This window comes from Panthera leo, chromosome E2, assembly GCF_018350215.1.
Source record: "Panthera leo isolate Ple1 chromosome E2, P.leo_Ple1_pat1.1, whole genome shotgun sequence".
Classification (NCBI taxonomy): Eukaryota; Metazoa; Chordata; class Mammalia; order Carnivora; family Felidae; genus Panthera; species Panthera leo.
Window position 1 is genome coordinate 56,997,469 of NC_056693.1, and position 6,620 is coordinate 57,004,088.

The following is a 6,620-nucleotide window of genomic DNA, read 5'->3' on the forward strand; positions in this document are numbered from 1 at the left end:
GTGGGGGGGGGGTGCACGGGGCGCTGGGGGGGATGCATGGGAGAAATTGGGGTTACAGGGAGGAGCCTACAGGGTGGGGGGTGGGGACTATGGCACACCGGGATTTAAATAAAAGTGCAGTTTCTGGGGGATTCTAGCTGTTGCTGGGTTTTTTTGGGGAGGAGGGGGTCACCTGCAGCCCTCTCGCTTCCAGATTTATGAGTGGGGCGGGGCCCCCTAGCAAGCAGAGAGGGCTTCCAAGGAGTTGGACAAGATGGAAAGTTTTTCTACAAGGAGGGGAAGAGCAAGAATGTTATTAGCAAACAAAAAAAACAAAAAAGGATTATCCCAGGCATGGAACTTTCTAGGGGCAGAAGCAAAGTGTCTTATCATTCGGATTACCTCCTCTTTCTTTGGGGGGTAGAGAGGACCCAGGTCGCCGACTCACTGGCTCTGGTTGAAAAATTCCTGACTGACCAGTTAAGGCTACCTTTCTAGGGAGAGTGAAACTGCCGTGAGATTATGAATTAAACCCCAAACCTCGGTGTGGGAACTCAGGCTAAGCGACTCCATATTGGGCCTGTGGTTTTTGTAAACACAGAGTCACTTTATTGTGGTGCCAGCTGTGGCTCAGTCCTGCCTGCCTGCTCCAGGGGAGGCCGGGACTGGGGACCCTAAATCCCATGACTGGGGTCCTTCTAAGAGGAGACACAGACACACAGAGGGAGGAGGCCGTGTGGACACGGACGATGAGACGCCAGCGCTGGGACCACAAGCCAAGGAACGCCGAGGATGGCCAGCTGCTACCAGAACCGGGAGGGAGGCGCGGGCTGGTTTTGTCCCCAGAGTTTCCGGAAGGAACCAGCCTCTGCCGGCATCTTGACCTCCGACTTCCGGCCTCCAGAGCCGGGAGGGAATAACTGTCTAAGTCACCGAGGGTGGGGTACTTGTTATGGCAGCCCTGGGGAGCTGACGGAGGGGGTCGTGCAGAGCAGGGCTCCTTCGGTGCTGCCCCAGCTGTTCCGCCTGGGTGAATGGAGGGATTGCCTGGGCCTGCGGGCCTAGCAGGGCCTGGTGGGCGTTTTTCCTCGCTTTCCCTCCAGGGGGCTGCAGGGAGACCGCGGAGGGGGGGCTCTCAGGTGCCCTGAGGGCCTCGGGAGGGAAGACCATCCTCGCACCCGCATGTGTCTGGACACCTGGGCACCCCGCCAGCCTGGACAGTGTCCACGGAACAGGTGCACGGGCCACTGGGATGTCTGGAGACCTGGGGCCAGGGATGGCTGAAATCATGCCGCCCCCCCCCTTCCCCGGCCCCACACACCCTGCGGCCCGAGGCTCCCTGCACCCACAGCCCTTTTAAGGCTCAGGACCACAGACTGCTCCCCCGGGTGGGCCTTGGAAAGCTGGGTCAACGGGGCCAGGCCAGTGCTGATGCTGAAATCCTGGCACGGTGTCCCCTCCCTCCGGACCACCCCTCTGCCCCCGGGTGTGTGTGGCCTCTGCCAGCCACTTAACCTGAGCGAACTTGGGTCACCGCATCTAGACAAGTAATCAGGAGGGCTGCCTGGTGGTGGTCTCGAGGTGGGAGGTGCAGTTGAAAGAAAGCGGTCCAGCTGGTGTGATTGCAGAACACCCAGGAAGCTGCTGGGGGGAGGGGGAGGGGAGGAGAGGAGCAGGGAGGGAAGGGGAGGGGAGGAGAGGAGCAGGGAGGGAAGGGAAGGGGAGGAGGAAAGGAGGGAAAGGGAGGGGTAGGGAAGGAGGAAGGGAGGGGAGGGGAGGGGGTGGGTGGGGAGGGGCTGCCTTGGCCCCTGGTGCTCAGGAATGCGCTTGTGCCCAGGGAAGTTTGAAGCAGGGGGGAGGCCCCAAGCTCCGGTTATCTTATTTGCCCGAGGAAACTGCTGGGTAATTTACCCGTTAGGCATCATTTCTCTAAAAGTAAACTTCTCAGGGGCCGACTCTGAAATAATGATTTCTCTTGGTTACTGTTTTCAGGGACGAGAGGATTTTTAAAACACCCAAGCCTATTAATTAGCCCGTTTATTACACGTTGTTGTCCCCAGGAGATAATTTAAATTGATTTACTTCTTGTACCCCGGCGGTGCCTACAGTAGCCACCCCACGCTGCAGTTTCATGCAATGAGGCTTTTGATTTCCATCCATCACATAATCACTGGGTAAACAAGTTATTCAAAGTGACGTTAACTCTGTTGTGTTCTGCTAAGTAAGGAACATTTGTTCCCGCGTGGCATAAATCTGCCTGTCCGAGCCCTTCCTCCCAAGACAGTCCTCACTTCGCACAGCGAGGACGATGACGAAGGCTGCTTTGGAAATGGAGAGTCTGTTCATGTCTTCTTGGCCTGATCCCCTGGGGGTGAAGTTTTGCCCCCGTATTTAAATCGCGAGGTGATGTAATCTAGCTGGGCACGACTCAAAGAAAGCCCCCCCCCCCCCCCCGCAAGTGAGTCAGCCACTGATGCCATAGTCTGTGGGGATCTCCGTGGTTGAACTGGGAAGGTAGCAGGGTGGTGTGCCTGGCTCTCGGCTGTTGTCAGACCTGTCTTGCTCCCAGCTCCCAGAGGTGGCCCCCCGTTTGTTTCTCCCGGTGTCCCCGGGCAGGGGTCTCCCACATAGAAGATCCCTGATAAACCAGCATTGAATGGAAATGAATCAATTATAGGATGTCCTCTTTACAGGGGTTGGTTCCGGAGAGAGAATAGAAACCTCATGCTCGAGTATGATGTCAGACGAGATTCTGAAATTTTCCATTTAATTGTGGCCCGGCTCATGATCTCACAGTTGGGGAGTTCGAGCCTCGCTGACGACACAGAGCCTGCTTGGAATTCTGTCTCCCTCTCTCTCTCTGCACCTCCCCCGCTTGCTCTATCTCTACCAAAATAAATAAACTTAAAAAAAAAAATGGGCCATCACAGAGGCTGATGGCTCTGAGATGTATGTACAGGACTGAACAAGTGTCTTGGGGCCATTAGGAAAGAAAAACATTTCATTGCCTAGAGTTGGTGCTGGTGGAGAAGACAACACGTGTGGATGTCGGTCCCGGCCAACGTGACTGGGGACAGAGGCTCCTTACCCCTGCCAGAGCCAGCGGCCAGGGTTTGGTGTGGACCTCTGACCTGAGGACGCCTTTACGAGCTGCTACAGGAAACGGGATGCAGGGTGGACCAAACGCTGTGACATACAACCCCTCAATTTCCGTGGCTTACTCGGGAGAAACTCTTCTCCCGCTGGTGCAATTGACGCAGGGGATTAGATGGGCATCTTGGGGCCACACCACTTAGGGCAGGGCCAGCAAACTTTCCATAAAGACCCAGAAAGTAAATATTTCCACTTGTGGGCCTACGGTCTCTATTGCAACAACTTGGCTCTGTGGTGATAGCCCCCAACGCACTGTAGGCAATGAAAGGGCCGTGTGTTTCAATAAAACTTTATTTACAAAAACAGGAGAGGCAGATGTAGTTTACTGACGCCTGGCTTAGGGCCTGGAGTATTGCTCTGAATCTGCAGGGCTCGTGGGGTGAGGGCAGGAGGGAAAGCATAGAGGACCGTGTAGCCTCGTGCCACAATGGCGCACACCCTTTCCACCACATTCCACCAACCGGAACCTTGGCCGTGGCTCCCCTACCTGCAGGGAAACTGGAAATGTGGAAGAGGACTGGATGTTGGCAAGCCTGTGGCAGCCTCCGCCTCCGGCCCCACCAGGAAGGGAAAAGGACAGCCTCCAGTTGGTTGGTAACACAGGGACAGGCCCTGGAACCGGCAAAGCTGAGTGTCAATGTCAACTCTGCCCTTACCATCTGTGGGACCATTCCGTGTCTCAATGTTCTCATTTGTTAGAGGTCGCTTCGTGGACGAAATAAGGTGCATGAAGTCTTGGCCGGGGGCCTCGCACAGGGGAGACTCTCAGAGACCGGGGGCTTTTTGACAGATATTTAACACCCTTGGGGCACCTGGCTGGCTCAGTCGGAGGACCGTGCAACTCTTGATCTTGGAGTCGTGAGTTCAAGCCCCACGTTGGGTGCAGAGATTACAAAATAAATAAACTTTGAAACCCACCAACGAGCTGAGCTGGTGAGTGTGTGAGACCCAGAGCAGAACCAAGGGCCAGGACTTCCCTCTGGACCGGGAAGCCTGCTTCTTTCAAAGACCGAATATCCTCCCTGTGGAATACTGTCTTACAGGGAAGATTAGATCTTAGCACCATGTCTATAGTGAGAGAGAGCCCATTGGGAATATACATATATATTACAGGGGCTTCTGGAAGGCAGTAGGAAGTAGAGGTTAAGAGCAGAGAGTCTTGGGGAGCCTGGGTGGCTCGGTCGGTTGGGCATCAACTTTGTGAGTTCGAGTCCCGCGTCGGGCTCTGTGCTGATGGCTGGGAGCCTGGAGCCTGTTTCGGATTCTGTGTCTCCCTCTCTCTGACCCTCCCCCATTCGTGCTCTGTCTCTGTCTCAAAAAAATAAATAAACGTTAAAAAAAAAAAAAAAAGCATAGAGTCTGGAGCCAGCCAGACTGGGTTCAAATCCGGAATCCATCACTGTTGGCCAGGTGACTCGGGCTATTCACCCAACTTCCCTGAGCCTCAGTTGCTTTTTCTGTAAAATGGGGATAATCATACCTTCCTCAGAGGGTGCCATGAGAATCCAGGGATGTGTGTGAAGTGATGGGGCAGAAGGTGGGGGCAGCCGGCACCCTATAGACGCTGTGATTGTCCCGAATGATGTGGTCCCTGCCCAGCACCTTCTCTTTTGGAACGGTGCCCCAATTTTCCTCCAGGAAGACTCACCCTCCCCATTCTCAGCCATGTGGTTTGGGCCGGATTGATTGAGCCTATCTTCGGCTCCAGGGCGAGCCCCAACTCAAGTAAACCCATCCGTGTAGCCACAGAAATTGTTTCAGGGCTGTGGCAGTAAACCACTCAGCCAGTAGGACTCAATGAAAACACATGCTTGGGATTCTGGGGGAACAAAAGGCTTCTGCCTTCCGTGGGCTTGATGGAACGAGGGCTGTGAGGCTTGGAGCTTGGGCAGCCATCTTGCAGCCATGAGGGGAGCCTGGGGGTGAAGCTGACACACCGAGGGAGGCAGAGGGAAGATGCAGAGAATCTGAGCTTGTTTGATATTGATGACATTGGCCAAACACCTGGAACGAGCCCTACCTGACTCCATCTGGATTTTCAGTTATAAGAGCCAGTCTGTCTCCTTTTGTCTGTTTGCCTGCTTATTTAACGAAGTCTGAATAGGGTTTCCCGTATTTGGAAATGAAACATCCCTAACTGGTATTTCTGGGTCTGTCCTAAAAAGTGTTGAAGCTGTACCTGTTGGGACACCGGAATACACGTCCGGATGACAGGAAATTTACTTTCATACAATAACCCTTTGGCGTTTTCCTGGGTACACCGTCTCCCAGACAACTGGAGTGCGGACGGGCTTGAGCTCTAGCAGCCCGTGGGGCTGATCCCACACCCTGGGTGTACTGCCTTCCCTTCCCTGACTCGCTTCTCTCTCTCCAGCCAGTATTTACCAGGGTCCCGGATAAACCACGTGCACGTATATCCTTGACTCAGGGTTTGCTTCTGGGGGAACCCAAAGACCTGGGAGAACCGAGTGAGACCTCCTCAGAAGCCTGTCCACGTTGGGCCCCAGCATGTCCCCACGTCACTGGCGTCCTCAAACTGTGCTCTTCCTTCCTAGGACTTACCACGAGCCATGCTGGTCTGGTCCAGTTCATTTCCTTCTGGAATTATCTGTGGTCTGACTTCCTGCGTCCCGGCTTCCTCTCTACTCAGGACCACACCGGCACCTGCCGGGCTAGAACAACACCCTGCACATCGCAGACAGTTAAGCAATACTGCCCGGAAACCAACTATTGTTCCTCCCAATCGGTCTTGGCTGTGGCCCAGGGGTGGATGACCCCTGACCCCTACCACCCCTCACCCAGCGGCCCCGTGACCAGACCTGCCCCGATACAGCAGAGAAGCCACAACATCACTTTTTAATATCGTTTAATGTTTCTCTTGGAGTTGCGGGGTGGGGGGGGGGGGGGCGGGCAGGGGACCCCTGAAGCTTGGGACTGCCAAGCTCCCCAGGGGATCTTATTTTAAGCTGGTCATTGGCCAAGTACAGTGGAAGCCTTTGGAACAGCAAGACTGGCTAATTGTAGCTTGGGGCGCCCAAATTCGTTCCGTTCCCTGCCGCCCTTGGTTTTGTCCTCGAGAGCAAAGGTGACTTATCAAAGTCTCGCCACATTTTTCACGTGTTGTGTGGTGCAGGCCACTGCCAAGGCAAAGCTGGGCTGAGTGCAGTCTCAGGCGGGGCCCCTCGGATGACCAGGGAGCCACAGGGCTCTGGGGGACAGCCCTTTGTTTCATTTTTAGCTGACATCACGTTCCTGGAGGGGCCCCTTCGTTAGAGGTCAAATGCCGGGTCGGGCAGGCGCTGGCCGAGGGTCGTGAGGCACAGAGCTGAGGCCATCCCAGCTCTTTCAGCTCAGGTTGTGTGAATTGACTCATTACATCCCCTTCCCGAGGCTTCTCGTTCACACGCATAAAACGGGCAGGTTCTGAGAATCTGTGCGGCACGCTGCTCCCAGCTGGCAGGGTCGGGGAAGGAGGGAAGGGACCAGAG